This window comes from Lactuca virosa, chromosome 3 (genome assembly GCF_052849685.1).
Source record: "Lactuca virosa cultivar CGN04683 chromosome 3, Lactuca_virosa_CGN04683_v6, whole genome shotgun sequence".
In the NCBI taxonomy this organism is placed as follows: Eukaryota; Viridiplantae; Streptophyta; class Magnoliopsida; order Asterales; family Asteraceae; genus Lactuca; species Lactuca virosa.
Window position 1 is genome coordinate 324,704,608 of NC_136428.1, and position 16,796 is coordinate 324,721,403.

A 16,796-nucleotide genomic window follows, 5' to 3' on the forward strand; every position below is an offset into this window, starting at 1 on the left:
CATCTCCACCAAATAGTCCTTATTTACTTAGAACTGACATGTTCTTCTCACTCATGTGTCCTAACCTACGATGCCACAACTTTGTCTTGTCATCACCTTAATCCAAGGATTGGAGTATAACCATCATTCCCACAACCGTACTTACTGCCTTCCGGATATAAATCCCCTAAGATTCATATTTCCCTTCATTATCACCAGATCACCTTTGGAGACTTTAACCCAGTCCCCTTCACCAACCTAATTCATCCCAGTATTTTCCAAAGTTCCAAGAGAAATTAAATTCTTATGAAGATTTGGAACGTCCCGACAACCTAACTTTCTAACCATATCATCGTGAATCTTGATCTGCACAGTGTCACTGCTCTTAATATTGCTTACCCAGTCATCACCTATCTTGACCGTGCTATTCCACACTTTGAAGGAGTCGAACCAGTCATGATTATACGTCATGTGATAGGATACTCTAGAATCCAAGACCCAAGTATTTATAGAACTAGTTGTACATACAATCAGTACATTACCATTTTCCCCTTCATCAGAACTCTCCTAAACTACAATAGCAGTGTCATTGCTGCTTGACTCACTCTTGAATGATCCACCCTTAAGCCGAGGATAATTTCTTTTGAAGTGCCCCTTCTCCTTGCAGTGATAACATTTTTCCTTTGATGAAACTTTAGACTTCGATTTTGAACGTGACCTCCCCTATTTCCCTATTTCCTCTCTTTTGTCCTTCCTCTCCTCGCGGACAAATCGGAACTGGAAACTTCTTCTCCAACTGAAACTCTTCTTTTCAGTTCCTTGGACATCAAAAAATCCTTCATGTCATTCATATTGATCATTGTCCTACCATAGAGCGTGGTATCAACGAAATTCTCATAAGAGTTCAGAAGAGAACAAAAGAGAAATGAGTGTCTGATCTTCATCTTCAATCTTCACATCGACTCCTTGTAGATCCAAGATGATGCGATTGAATTTATCCAGATGATCTTTCACTTGGGTACTTTTATACATTTTGAGAGTGTATAAATGTTGCTTTTGATACAACCTATTCATCAGATAATTGTTCTTGTACTTATCACTAAGTTTATCCAAGAGCCCAGAAGCAGTTGTTGATCCACGACCTCCCTTGATACTTTATTTGTCAAACTTAACAAAATGTCACTATGTTCCTTCTTCAGAGTATCCATCTTCTAGTCAACTGCCATATCTTTAGGCAGTTTCGCTTTTCTTTCCAGCGTCGTTGCACATCCTTGTTGAACCAGAAGAGCCCTCATCTCCACCTTCCACAAACTGAAGTCATTTGAACCATTAAAGTTCTCAAAATCAAACTTGTGAGTAAAGATTTCACTTACAGGAACACAAACCATAAGTCTAATACCACTTGTTAGGGTGTAATGCGGAAAACAAGCAAAACCAACATCACACAAGACACAATATTTATGTGGTTCGGTTTAGGTGACATACGTCAACGAGCAGGAGGGGAGTATTATGTATTAATGAGCTCTCAGACAGAGGTTACAAGTATAATTCAACATAGATTCACCTATAATTCTATAATACAAGACAAAAATAAATGACTAGCACACATCCTTATTTATAATGAAGGGATAAGACCTAAAACCCAAATGGGCCAAGCCGATAGGCCTATAGGCCCATGAATAGAATCAACCAATCAAAATTTTCCATGTAGTAGCTTTTGGAATCTTCAACCTCATGAGCATCATCGATGAGCATCATCAATAAAAATTATCTATGAGCATCTTCCATAAGCATCGTTGACGAGCATCTTCCATGAGCATCTTCAAATTTTGAGCAACATTGAACAATCTTGAGCATCATAAAACAAGTGGCTTATTAAGGGATATCATGGCTCATCAAGGAACACATGTGGCACACCTTGCACCAAGATAGCTACTTCAAGATGGGGCATTTAGACAATGAATGACACTTTGCATCCCAAGGTGGCACATCCTCATCAAGGATGACACATCTGTGCTCCAAAGTGATCCATTCATTTCTTATGTACCCTATTCCTTTCTTAGGTGCTCCATACCCCCTTTTAGAAGATTCGTTCTGTTATCACTTGATCCAATCATTTGACTGATGACCCATTCCCTTCTTATATGATCCATTCTTTTGTCACATGCTCCATGAACCTAAAGTGCTCCATGGGAATGCCCAAATGCTCAAGTCACATTTAAGAAAGAGTTAATAAATAATTAAGTGTGATAAATAAGGAAATAATGACAAAAGATTATTATGTTATTATATAAAATTTTGGAGGCGTTTCATGGGCCTCTACACCTATAAATAAGGGTAAGACCAAGGAAATTAGATGCTCCAAAAATCCTAGAGATTTTGTCCTACGCTTCCTTTCATCTTCTCCGTGCAACGACTTCAAGAAACCAACAGGTTCTTTCTGGTTAAAAATTTAAAGCCTCCAAAGCTAGGGTTTCTTGCTTGCTTTTTGTTAAGAAGGATTCTAGTTAGGTTCTTATTCTATCTTCTTGACAATAACGAAAATGTATTTGTTAAGCCACATTTTAGGTTTAGAGTTACTATTAATAGATTGAATCATGACAGGTTTTAATCATAGTCGTACTATTTAAATGCTTATGTTACTTCAATTGTTTTGTGAATTTCAAAAAATGCACACTGTCAGCAGTGGTCTCAGAGACATTGATTCATGCTAATAGCATCTAAAATAGATTTTGGAAAACCTAATGAGTATGATCTTGTACACATTGATTGGAAAAGTGTGTATAAAATATACACATTAGGGTTTTTGATTTTCCATATAATTATGGGAAAATCGGTTTTTGATTAAATTCAAAGTTTATGAAATGTTTTCCTTTTTTGAAACACTCTCAAAATACCAAGGAAAAAATTTCATTTTTAAAATAATAAACCATTCCACAAACCACACAAGTCAAATATCCAAAACATAAGTATATTGTTTTTCATAAAATATCAGAGTAATCCCAAAATCTTGAAGTGTGAAAAATCATCGGCAGATGCAATGTAATCAAGCTGGCTCATTTCCCCTGCTATTGGAAGTAACTGAAACATTTAAACTTAAACCGTAAGCAGAAAGTTTAGTGTGTTTCCCAAAATACCACATACAATACATAACAATAGGCCCCATCCTAAGGGTATATTTCAACTTGTGTGTATGTTATCATCTCACCATAGTCTTATAGTCACTTCGGTTGCTACAGCCCCGCTACAGTCTTTCCTACCATGGTCCCACCATGGTCTTCCATGCAAGTGTTGTGATCTAACCATAGTCTTATAAGGTTTTCTAGGTTACAAAAACAACGTACTTGCATAATTTTACATAAACACTTATAGGTACATGCAACCTAGAAGGATCTATGTCATTTTCTCATTATAACAACATAATATGAACAAATTAATCTAATCTAGGTGTAATTGAAATTTCTAGATTACAAAACATACCTTTAACATAATCAAATATGGTATACTCCTTTGATCTTCAAAAGGGAATGGAAAGCAAGCCCAATAATGTGAACGCCTCTAATGGCTCACACCCAAAACCCTAGAACATTAGAACTTGAAGATGAGAGAGGATATTATGAGAAAATCGGATTTCCCATCCTTGGAATTGATAGCCATGAAATTTGGTGATCCAAGGGTCCTATTTATAGTTTAGGTAACTTGCAAATAAGTCTAGATTTGAACAATTAAATATTAGATTTAATCCTCAGTTTAAATCATTTCCTTATCTACTACCATGATAATTCTAGAACCCTTCTAGATTTCCCATAAACTCGTCCCTATTGTGGGAGGTTCTAGAATTCTTCATTTTGTTTAACAATTGAACAATTATAATTCACCCTTGCACCTTTAATTAATTATAATTTATTTCAGAGTAATTATGATTAATAATTAATTAATTCCAACTATTTCTAATTAATTCAAAATTAATTATTAACCATTTCTAATTAATATATTAATCATATAATATATTAACAAATCATTTAATCTCTCTCTTAATATTAATTATAGCTATTTTTGGTTATGATGGCAACCTAAAAAGGACTTTACTTGTATTCACCAAGATTATACCAATTTAGTTAAGACCTTGGACACCTTCATCAAGCAGTCTCCCACTTGGATACGTCGTCAACTACAATTACAAGTATATAATTTGAATAACCAATAAAGAGTGCTTTCTAGAGCTACTACTGTACTCTGATAAAATCAAACGTTGGCCCGAAGATAAGCGATCAACTATTCATTCATTCTACAAGATATCGTGTGGACATGAGATATGTATACAAATAAATCTCATAGTCCAAGATTTTGTTTCTCGATTTCTGATTTATGATGACTGAATTCAAACTACTAATTGAACACATCAATTTAGCCTGGGTCCGTCAAAGCACTTCAGATGTTAGAAACAGATCACGAACGGCCCAAAGATATCGTTTTTTCTTGTTAAGGCAAAAGGAACGAACAAACTTTGACTATATAATCATACCTTATTCTTATCATGTCATACATGGAATTACACTTTATAACATCTTGTTACTAATGCATTGATGCAAACAAATGTGCAACAAACTTTCAAATTAGGACTTATATATCTCTGATTGAAGAATAGAAGATATTATCATCTTAGAATTACTCGTGATTGAATCCATGAAGTAATCTTTAAGCGCAGGTTTAACCAATACTTAAAATCCCTATTTTCCAAGTATTCATGAATATTGCAGCAACCCCATGCAACGTCCAATCATCATGGACAATCTACAAATATTCCATGACAGTCTTAAATCAATACCTACTCCCAAAAGTATAACTGACTATGACATTTCGAATAAATTAATATTCAACACGTAACACGAAAAATGAAACATAATAATAAACTAATTGTTCTATGGCATCATACTCTTTAAATATAGATAATTCCCCAAATTTATAATCACCATAACAATTACATATTTATCTAATGTATAAATGTTTTGGGGTAATCGACTTAGCAACTAAACTTGTCAACATTTCTCATGTCAATGCTGTTAGCATGCATATCATATTTTCCCTTTTTCATCATTATTTTGAAAGAATCATCGAAAAAATATTCACTTCACAACTAGATTTCCATCCTGAACCCTTTTTTTTGGATGTAGTGTTGTAACATCCCAAAGAGTAAGACCCAAAAATCTTTCATTTTTAAATTACTAAAATAGTACATCATCTCATTTTCATAAACCAAGGTAATCAAAGCTTTATTAATACAACATCGTTATCAGAGTAATCACAGAATGCAGAAACATGTGGTGTGTGCTCTGCAACCATCCCGAGCTCTTCCAATTGAAAACCGAAGTACCTGAAACATAAATTGAAAACAATAAACACAAAGCTTAGTGAGTTCCCCAAAATACCACATACCATACATATCATACATATAACAGGCCCCGCCCACTGAGTATAACGGACCCCACCCATTGAGTATAACAGGGCCCCACCCAAACTCATATAACGGGCCTCGCCCACTGAGTATAACGGGCCCCACTCAAACTCATATAATGAGCCCGAACCAAACTGTAACGACGTAAATTTTCAAAACAAATTTATCATTTTAAATCACATAATTCTCATAATGTATTTCACAAAAATCTCTTTTATTAAGTTTACAACTCAAAACTTCATAATTGATCGGTTAAAATCCAGGATCCTCAAAACATACTCTTGCTCGGGTGTGTACAATCAAGCCAGTTCCGTCCCGCGATCCTGAGAAACCTGAGACACATAACACATAACACGGTAAGCATGAAGCTTAGTGAGTTCCCCAAAATACCACATACAACAATTCGCCACTCGAGGCTATACTCTGTAAGACCCTCCGGTCTATGTGTCTCAGCGGGACCCTCCAGTCCCGTAGCTCGTTGGACCCTCTGGTCCGGTCTAGCTCGTTGGACCCTCCGGTCCGGTCTGATTGAGAACCCTCTGGCCTCATAGTTCGTTGGACCCTCCGGTCCGGTCTAAGCAACAAATAATATAGCATGCAATACATATCACACAATCATGCATAACTCAAGCAAGCACATAAGACCCTATGGTCACACATAATTACCACTCTAGGTAAAGTGTAGTGAGAAGACTCACCTCGACTAGCAGGTAACCGACAAGCACTTAGAAATCTTGGACTAGCCTCCGCCTAACACATAAGACAAGCATTTCAATCATTATCCGCTCTATTACTCATTTACTCTTTAAGTCCTTTTTTCCCCTTTCTTACCTTCGGGATGGGTAAAAGTCTATTTTACCCCTCCTTGGCCCTTCCTGCCTCTTATTGACCCACCCAGGAAGTCAACAGAAAACCAGACTGAGTTAACAGTCAAGGTTGACCTGACTCGCCGAGTACACACCTGTGACTCGCCGAGTCCACTCGTATTCTCCACGTTCATCCTAGGGTTCACTCAGCTCACTGAGTTCACTCCCAACTCGATGAGTTAACACTGGGTCCAGGCTACTAGGTCACACCCGCTACGACTCGTTGAGTCGTCCCCTGGACTCGGCGAGTTGGCTCCATCGGATTTCTCATTCAACCACCTTAGGTCAGATCTGTAACTCTATCTCATAGATCTGACCTCCTAATACCCAAAAGTCACATAAAGGTCCGATCTTGATATCCATGCATAGCATATTTTGCTCTATATGCCATTTAGACTCCATTAAAGCTTCCTAACTTCAAAACCTCATGTTTGCACAACAATGGCTTCCTACTTTCTGACTCTCTGGATCATACAATATCCAAATCTATGACATACTCAGAAGAAGGGGGTTTGATGCACCCAAAACCCCACCAAAAGTGATATGTGCCCTAATTTCTCATACTCAAAGGATCTATTCAATAAAACAGGAAAGGTAAGGGCTTCATACCTTGATCTGAAGCTGAAGATGGGGATGAAATAGATCCACAAGCTCTCTTCTTGCTCTTTGCAACACCCTTGATCTTCTCCCCAAGGAATGACCTCCAATGAGTCCCTTTCGCTCTCTTGCTCACCAATGACTCTTGGGTTTCTCTCAAGTGACGAATGATATTGATGGGGGGTGCCAAGGAGGCTATAAGTGCCTTTAAATAGGCCCAGGCCCGAGAGAATTAGGGTTTCTGCCAACAGCGCTAACTCGGTGAGTCATCTCTCCGACTCGTCGAGTCCATTCATTAACCACGCCACTAAGTCACGACCCTACTCGACGAGTTGGGGCACCAACTCGTCGAGTCCCTCCAAAATCCTTGAATTAAATACTCAAAACAATATACCTAGTAAACCGGATGTTACAATTCTCCCCCACTTGAATTAGATTTCGCCCTCGAAATCGCTCCTTAACCACACATAGATTGAATCCAACAACCCGAAAGGCACTACCGAAAGGATCTCATACCGCACCGATATCTTTTTCCATGGACACCTGAATCCACACAGAAATTCCCAAGTCCGGAACAACACCAACCCTTCTGCCGCTAAGATACCCCTTATTGACCTTCTCAAAATCTGGAAACTCTAGTGGCTTGGCCCGCTGCCAGACCGCCTACTCAAACTATCACCATGTTATTCGCTCCTCGAGCATCAAACCCTGATAGCTCACTGCTCCTCTAATTCTCACAAAACAAAATCCAACAATCGGCTACCGATCACTCACCAAAACGTACTAAACGATTCGAATCGCCCCAAGAAACGAAAGGGTTCACATCCCACCAGGGGCTCATCCACTGAACTACTATCAAAACCCATCCGAACAATAAACTTTCAACACCCTGTTCCCCGACACAAGAACAAAATGATCATGCTTGCTCAGAAGTCCTTAACACGTCTCGCCGCCTTCCTTCTCACAACAACTACCTCAGTCCATTGTGACACACAAGTCACGAAGTTATCTTACTCCAAACGAACACTACAATCCCAACTGAAGATCGACTCAACCCCGACCTCTGTCGTCTACTGCTCATAGTTCCATGCATCTCGCGGTACCTCCCGTACCCGAGTACTGACCTACACAGGTCTAAGACATCAGATGACAAACAATACCCCTCAACATGTAATCCACCTCAGAATCCAGAATCTCATCTTGCTTACCCATCGCACCATCAGAGCCAAATTCAAACTCGAGAGTTTGGTCTGACCCAGAGTTGGTACCACTCGTTCCAATGAAGCACTCAACTCATGACTCATGACCCGCATACGTGCGTATACCACTTCTCCACTTCCCTTTGGTTACGACAACCACAACTCAATTCAGAATATAACGATTCCCGACAAATATGGAGACCCCAGTCTCGCCCCTGGTTCGACCACCAGGCTCCCAACAACTCAAATATTAGGGCTACCCAAGCCTAAAACTCTTCTGCGTCATACTCTGATCAGAGAGTACTTCATCACAACAATTTCTCGCTGACTAGTGAGTACTACGGCTCCCCGCAGCATCACAACAACCTCTCACTGACTAGTGAGTACTACGGCTCCCCGTAGCATCACAACAACCTCCCACTGACTAGTGAATACTACGACTCCCCGTAGCATCACAACAACCTCTCACTGACTAGTGAGTACTACGGCTCCCCGTAGCATCACAACACCCTACTGCGTCCACTAACTCATGCTCTGCGGACCAACATAGATAGGTGCTCACACTTATCCAAATTATGCATCACAATTCCTGACGACAACCGTCACGAACAAACCCCTTTTCCCACTGCAATCCATTTTCCTCACTTGCTGCCATTAGCCCAAGGGCTCCCACTGGAACTATAGATACTTGATACACCACTTGCCTTCTCAAACTCAAGACCCAAAATAACCTGAAATTTAAGGCATTAAACTCGGATACCTCGGTACACCATCACAGAACCTCACGATGTCTTGCCTCAGTTACTGATCTCCTACTTACGACATCATACTCTGATATGCAACTCATCCCTGCAGAATTCCTTTCACCACTGATCTTCTTGTCACACAACGCGAGATCTCGGAATATTCCAATTCTCAATTTGAAACATGGAGAAATGGTCACTGACCCAGAAAATGTTGACGACAATCCGAAATTCCCTCCTATAATGCTCAGAACTCATACAAGCATACCCATAACGACCCGGAAGTTGGTTGCCTAATCAACTTCTGCCCATCCCAACTGCATATACCAGCCCATACATTGCACCAAAAATTCTCAACCGCCGAACTATCCTTGCGAGCCAACCACCTCGAATTCACCATTATAACCTTGAAAATTTCCTGACCACCACAAGGTCTCCGATCAACAGCCACCTGTCGTTGAGACCCTCATCCTTTCTCGAACACGCACAACCTGAATTACCTTGCTTTGCACCTCTCCTCGACCACTAATAACCCTGGTCTCATGAATCCGTTCCACAGGTCTCTATATCCAGTTCTCTAACCGCTCTTGAACAACTTTATGATCCCCTCAATAAAATACCCGGTTCTCCCCCACTTAGGGTTCGACCCCTCACCGATTGGCGCATTAACAATCTATCCCACAGACTGTTTCTACCAATAACATTTCACCTACTCTTGGAAGATGCTACGCAATGCTCGATAATCTCCCCACTAGAGATCAAGCAACTCCAAATATCCCGAATCTCAGATGAAATCCTAAGAAACTTCTCATCATGACTGCCTCTAGTCATTTAATATCTCATACTATCCCATTACCGGACATCTCAACTGTCCAGTAGTAACCCTAGCTCTTAGTCTGGAAATAATGAACTATCATACTTCTCATCCTCGAATCCTCAATCAACGTCCCTTCACGTGAATTATCATAAGAGCAGAGACCTCATTACCACACCCGATACCCATCATAGACAAAAAGAGCCGCCTCCCTGATATACTCCTCTTGATCGTCCGATGCTGCAGCTAATACATGCCCTACTATACTCAAATAGGGTGTATCCTTGTCCTTGACCATCTCAGTCCCCACTGACAACCTGCTCATGCCATATCATTACCTCGCGACAGACATACTGCCCAAATACTCTGGTAGAAGATCGCCATCAATGCTACCCCACAGGGTTTACCACCAAGCTCAGAAACCGAAATCTCAACACCTATTATGTTTTCCCACAGGAACGGAAATAGCACCACTTAGGTCACAGAAGGTGACATCTCCACTATCGGCTGATTGCTCAACTCAGGCCGCAATCCTCCATAAACGCCATCTCTACTCATCCTTGGCTCTCGCGACTTCGTCTGTCATCTCGCTCAAAAATACCTTGGAATCATCTCGACTTCCCTCACAAGGGATGCTTCGTGGAAACTCGTTCAACATGGCCCTCTGACCTCATACTCTATCGCATCCGATCTCCACCTAATCAATCACGACGAAATAACTGAAAACACAAGCATTAACTGCTATGAATCATGGTACTCGAACCACTACACCACCTCTCAATCAGACACAAAGCATGGTACTCAAACCATGTCATCACTTCTCAATCTGCTACTTAGCATGGTACTCGAACCATGACATCACTACTCAATCTGCTACTTATCATGGTACTCGAACCATGACATCACCTCTCGATCTGCTACAAATCATGGTACCCGAACCATGACATCACCTCTCAAATTTCTACTTAGCATGGTACCCGAACCATGAAATCACTACTCAATCTGCTACTTATCATGGTACTCGAACCATGACATCACCTCTCGATCTGCTACAAATCATGGTACCCGAACCATGACATCACCTCTCAAACTGCTACTTAGATCCTTCGGAATACTCCCTGCATCGAGTATGGGTCCTCTGCTTTCAGTAGTACGGGCCCATACTACCTACCACATCTACCCATACTTTCTACACGGACCATCCCATAGTTCCTAAGTAGCTGCTCAACCTTCTCAATCACCAATCCCGTCGCGCGTGCTCGCTCCCCAGCGAAATGCTCTACTCTGTCAGCGCACTCATCTGACCATGGTCACTCCCTAGGCTCTTCCTAGGTTCTCACTCTTTCCCGCCATCAGCTGCTGAAGAACTCCTTATGATGCCAGCCATCTACCTCCTGAATATCGTCACATTCACTTGGTAGCTGACTCCCATCATCGGGAGTTCCACAAAGCACGAAGCAAGCAGCATTCGGGTATCGACTAAACACGTAAAACCCACTCTAGGTTACAACTCTATTGCTCTGCTCATACTCAACAGGTGTCACTGAATTCAGGAAACTCTACCCCACGCGGGCATCTAGCTACTCTCTCAGTAGGTTCCTCCAATGCTCATCTAGGTGTCTCTCCTAGATTACTCCTCTACTCGAAACTCTATCTCTGTAATATTCCTGCTGGATACTCTTACTCAGCACATACTCGGAAGCACATCACAGACAACAGCAACTCCTAGGCTAAGGCATCACAAATCAGGCCACTCTAGTCCTAAAATATGAAATACCTAGCCTTTCCTCTAGCATGCAAAATATCACAAAATATCTCATAGGACAAATAGGGTATTTTGGGAAATCACCATTTTGGGCTCTGGCTGATTGTACATACTACTCCTTCTCGTATTCTCTTAGAAACTCTTGCTCGTTTTAGAAAAATCATTTCCTTGAAAAGTTTTCTCAAATCCTCAGTTTGAGTCCAGATTTACCCGAAGGTGCATCCGAATCCCTCAAACCAAGGCTCTGATACCAACTTGTAACGACGTAAATTTTCAAAACAAATTTATCATTCTAAATCACATAATTCTCATAATGCATTTCACAAAAATCTCTTTTATTAAGTTTACAACTCAAAACTTCATAATTGATCGGTTAAAATCTAGGATCCTCAAAACATACTCTTCCTATGGTGTGTACAATCAAGCCAGTTCCGTCCCGCGATCCTGAGAAACCTGAGACACATAAAACATAACACGGTAAGCACGAAGCTTAGTGAGTTCCTCAAAATACCACATACAACAATTCGCCACTCGTGGCTATACTCTGTAAGACCCTCCGGTCTATGTGTCTCAGCGGGACCCTCCAGTCCCGTAGCTCGTTGGACCCTCTGGTCTGGTGTAGCTCGTTAGACCCTCCAGTCCGGTCTGATTGAGAACCCTCTGGCCTCATAGTTCATTGGACCCTCCGTTCCGGTCTAAGCAACAAATAATATAGCATGCAATACATATCACACAATCATGCATAACTCAAGCAAGCACATAAGACCCTATGGTCACACATAATTACCACTCTATGTAAAGTGTAGTGAGAAGACTCACCTCGACTAGCAGGTAACCGACAAGCACTCGGAAATCTTGGACTAGCCTCCGCCTAACACATAAGACAAGCATTTCAATCATTATCCGCTCTATTACTCATTTACTCTTTAAGTCCTTTTTTCCCCTTTCTTACCTTCGGGATGGGTAAAAGTCTATTTTACCCCTCCTTGGCCCTTCCTGCCTCTTATTGACCCACCCAGGAAGTCAACAGAAAACCAGACTGAGTTAACAGTCAAGGTTGACCTGACTCGCCGAGTACACACCTGTGACTCGCCGAGTCCACTCGTATTCTCCACGTTCATCCTAGGGTTCACTCAGCTCACTGAGTTGACTCCCAACTCGATGAGTTAACACTGGGTCCAGGCTACTAGGTCACACCCGCTACGACTTGTTGAGTCGTCCCCTGGACTCGGCGAGTTGGCTCCATCGGATTTCTCATTCAACCACCTTAGGTCAGATCTGTAACTCTATCTCATAGATCTGACCTCCTAATACCCAAAAGTCACATAAAGGTCCGATCTTGATATCCATGCATAGCATATTTTGCTCTATATGCCATTTAGACTCCATTAAAGCTTCCTAACTTCAAAACCTCATGTTTGCACAACAATGGCTTCCTACTTTCTGACTCTCTGGATCATACAATATCCAAATCTATGACATACTCAGAAGAGGGGGGTTTGATGCACCCAAAAACCCACCAAAAGTGATATGAGCCCTAATTTCTCATACTCAAAGGATCTATTCAATAAAACATGAAAGGTAAGGGCTTCATACCTTGATCTGAAGCTGAAGATGGGCATGAAATAGATCGACAAGGTCTCTTCTTCATCCTTGCAACACCCTTGATCTTCTCCCCAAGGAATGACCTTCAATGAGTCCCTTTCCCTCTCTTGCTCACCAATGACTCTAGGGTTTTCTCTCAAGTGACGAATGATATTGATGGGGGGTGCCAAGGAGGCTATAAGTGCCTTTAAATAGGCCCAGGCCCGAGAGAATTAGGGTTTCTGCCAACAGCGCTGACTCGACGAGTCATCTCTCCGACTCGTCGAGTCCATTCATTAACCACGCCACCAAGTCGCGACCCTACTCGACGAGTTGGGGCACCAACTCGTCGAGTCCCTCCGAAAGCCTTGAATTAAATACTGAAAACAATATACCTGGTAAACCGGATGTTACACAAACTCATATAACGGGCCCCGCCCATTGAGTATAACGGGCCCCGCCCAAACTCATATAACGGGCCCCGCCCACTAAACATATAACCATATAATCAAATAACATTCAAACATATGCGAAAATCACAAAGATAATAGCATACTGTACAATCATCGGGCCCCGCCCCCATACAAATCATATATGCATAACTAGTTACTAGCATACAGAATAACCATCGGGCCTCGCCCAGTAAGCGTATAAGCACACACATATGCAAGAGTCACGCAGACATCTAGCACCCTACATAGCAAACCAGGGGCCAGAATTGGTGCCTTCGACCCGCTAAACATAGTGAGGAGACTTACCACGCACTGTCGAATCTCACAGAAAGAATCTTCGGCTGCTGGCCCGTAAGAATCCCTATGCTATCATTCACAAGACATAATCCGAATAAATACTGGGATCCCAACTCATACTAAAAAAGTATGAACTAGGGTAAAAGACCTTTTTACCCTCTCCATAACTTGACCCAAGGCCAAGGCCCAATCCAACAAGCCAATGAACCAAACCTAATTATCCACCCAAGGCCCAAATCAAGGCCTAATTTTCCAAATTGGGCCCAAATCCCATAGTGGGCCTCCACAAATGAATTTCAGTCCAAAAGCTGATGGCCCTATAGGGCCCAAAACAACTAAGCCCAAAAGATAGCCCAAACTGAAGCCCAAACACTGAAATCCCATCCTGCTGAGTACGCGGGGCGTACTCAGGTTATACGCTAAGCGTACTGGCTTAAGGGCGTGTATGTTGCGCGTACAGGCTTGTACGCCCAGCATACTCATCCATTCAGCCCAAACTCAAATTGCTTCTTAAACAGCTAAGACATTGATCCCAAAACGTAGATCTGACTTCTTTGAGCTGGATAATCACGTAAAATTACCAACTTTATGTTCATGCATGGCTAAATGAAGCTCTTAAGCTTTAAAAGCACTTAACATATGACTTAATCCATGAATGAGTCCCAATACCCCATAAAGTTGGCACCTTTATGCATAAGGAACTCCCAATGAACTTAGATCCAAAAGAATAAGTCCTTCAGACATCTAACTCATCAATCAACCCAAAAAGGGACCCAAAAGCATGAAAATCAAGACTGGAAGTGATCTAAGCATTAACAAGTCAAGATTTGAACTTGATACCTCTAGGAGCTTGCAAAGTGATGAATGATGCTTGATCTCTAAGTTCCCCACCAAGATATGAACCTTTCTCCTTCTTCAATCCCTTTAAAAATGAGCAAAACAACACTAAATTCTCATCAAGAGCTCAAATGCACATCAATGGAGGCTAAGGGACGATTTCTAGGGTTTTGGGGGCTTGGAGGTTGGTAAACAGGCCAGCCCTAAAGACTTAAGATGCTTATATAGGGTACAACACCCTAAATTAGGGTTACCACTAACTCCTCGTAAGCCCGCGTACTCCTCGTACGCCCAGCGTACGAGGCCTCCCACTCCCGATCCACCCTTTGCAGTACGCTAAGCATACACCAAATTACGCCTCGCGTACTACCCTTCGCACCAGTACGCCCCACGTACTGCCTACGTACTATTGGGTTTTGAGCATTCTAACACTCCTAAGGTGTACATGCAACCCTAAGTACATTGGATCTATGTTTTCCCTATTATACATGTAAACTTGAACTTTCCAAGGTATTACCCTAACTAGCATACAAAAGTTTGATACTAGGGTAATAAAACAAATTAGAAGACATACCTTTTGTTGTAGTTGGAAGCCTTGGACCTTTAAGAACTTAGTGCCCCAAGTGTTGCACCTCAAATGGAATCACACAACACCACCAACAATTGGAATAACTTGAGAGAAGAATACTTGCTTCATATAAATTGGCTAGCCCTCTTGTGTTTCCACTAGTGTCAATTTCATGAGCTATGAGGCTTCTTATATAGTGTGCACATTAGGGTTACGCCATGTAACTCATTACTTTCCACATTCCTCATGATCCATGGGTTTTAACCTCCATGGAGTATCCATGGGTCACCACATGGGTTTAGCCCAACATGAAGAACTATGGATCATAAGCCCACCTTAGAAGAATGAATGATTTACCAAATCAATCCCCATTTATTTAATTAGTCTCTTTTGATCACAAAATTAATTCCAAACTAATTCTTGATCAATACTAATTAAATAATGATTTCATATTAATATATTAGAACTTATAATATATTAATAAATCATAAATATCCTCTTCTCACAAAAGTCTATCCAAATTGTTCTGATGCCATGCAACCCAAATGGAACATGCTACTCTCGGGTCAAGTACATACCAATAATAGTTATGGGCTTAGACACCTAATCCAATAGTTTCCCACTTGGATAAGTCTAATAACTATTATTTCAAGCATGACTCCAACTCGACTAGCAATCGTAGCTCTGAAAAGCCGCTGTCGAACTCTGATCTAGTAAATGACATGTCTATTAGATAAGGGATCATATATTCCTCCATTCTAGATATCATATGGACTGAGACATGGATTATAATCATTCTCTCTGTCCATCTGTTGTTTCCCGATTTTCGATTTATGACGACCGACTAATTAAACAAATCAAATCAGTCCAGGCCTGATGTCATCACTAAATCATCGAGGGCCCATATATATCGCTTTTATCCCCATGGGGTAAAAGGAACGGATAAACTTCGACCCAAATGCTCGCTTGTACTTACTCATCAAATTACACACACCGATATGTTTTATAACACCAAATTACTGGTGCGTTTACATATGTCAATGTGCAACTGACTCGCAACTACAACTCACACGTCTCCGTTTGAAGAATATAAGATATTATCGTCTCATGATCACTCGTGATAAAATCCATGAAGTGATTCAAATGAGCGTGCTTTGAATCCAATACTCGAATCTTATTCCAGGAGCACTCATGAATACTGTAGAAAACTTGTGCTATGACTAACACACCTCTACAGACCCATTCATGACAGTCTTGCCTCAATACCTACTTCCAAAGTATGATCGACTGTGGATGATTTGAATAACCTAGTTGTTTGGGAAGTCAAAACATGCAAAGCGAAACACAAGAATAATACTAATCCTATATGGCCCAAAAACTTTTGAGTCATATTGATTACTCATTATTCATTGTATAATGTTTCGAATAATCAACTTAATACTTGAATTAAAACAATAGTTGTCCCATGCTCCAAGCATGCACACTATGTTTTCTAAACAATAGTTATGTCATGCTCCAAGCATGCACACTATGTTTGTCTATGGTCCTTAACTTGTGAAATAGATCAATTGAAAAACATTTCAATGATGCTCATTTCACAATTCCAAATCCTTATTGCAAGTGTAAGAATTCCAAATTCT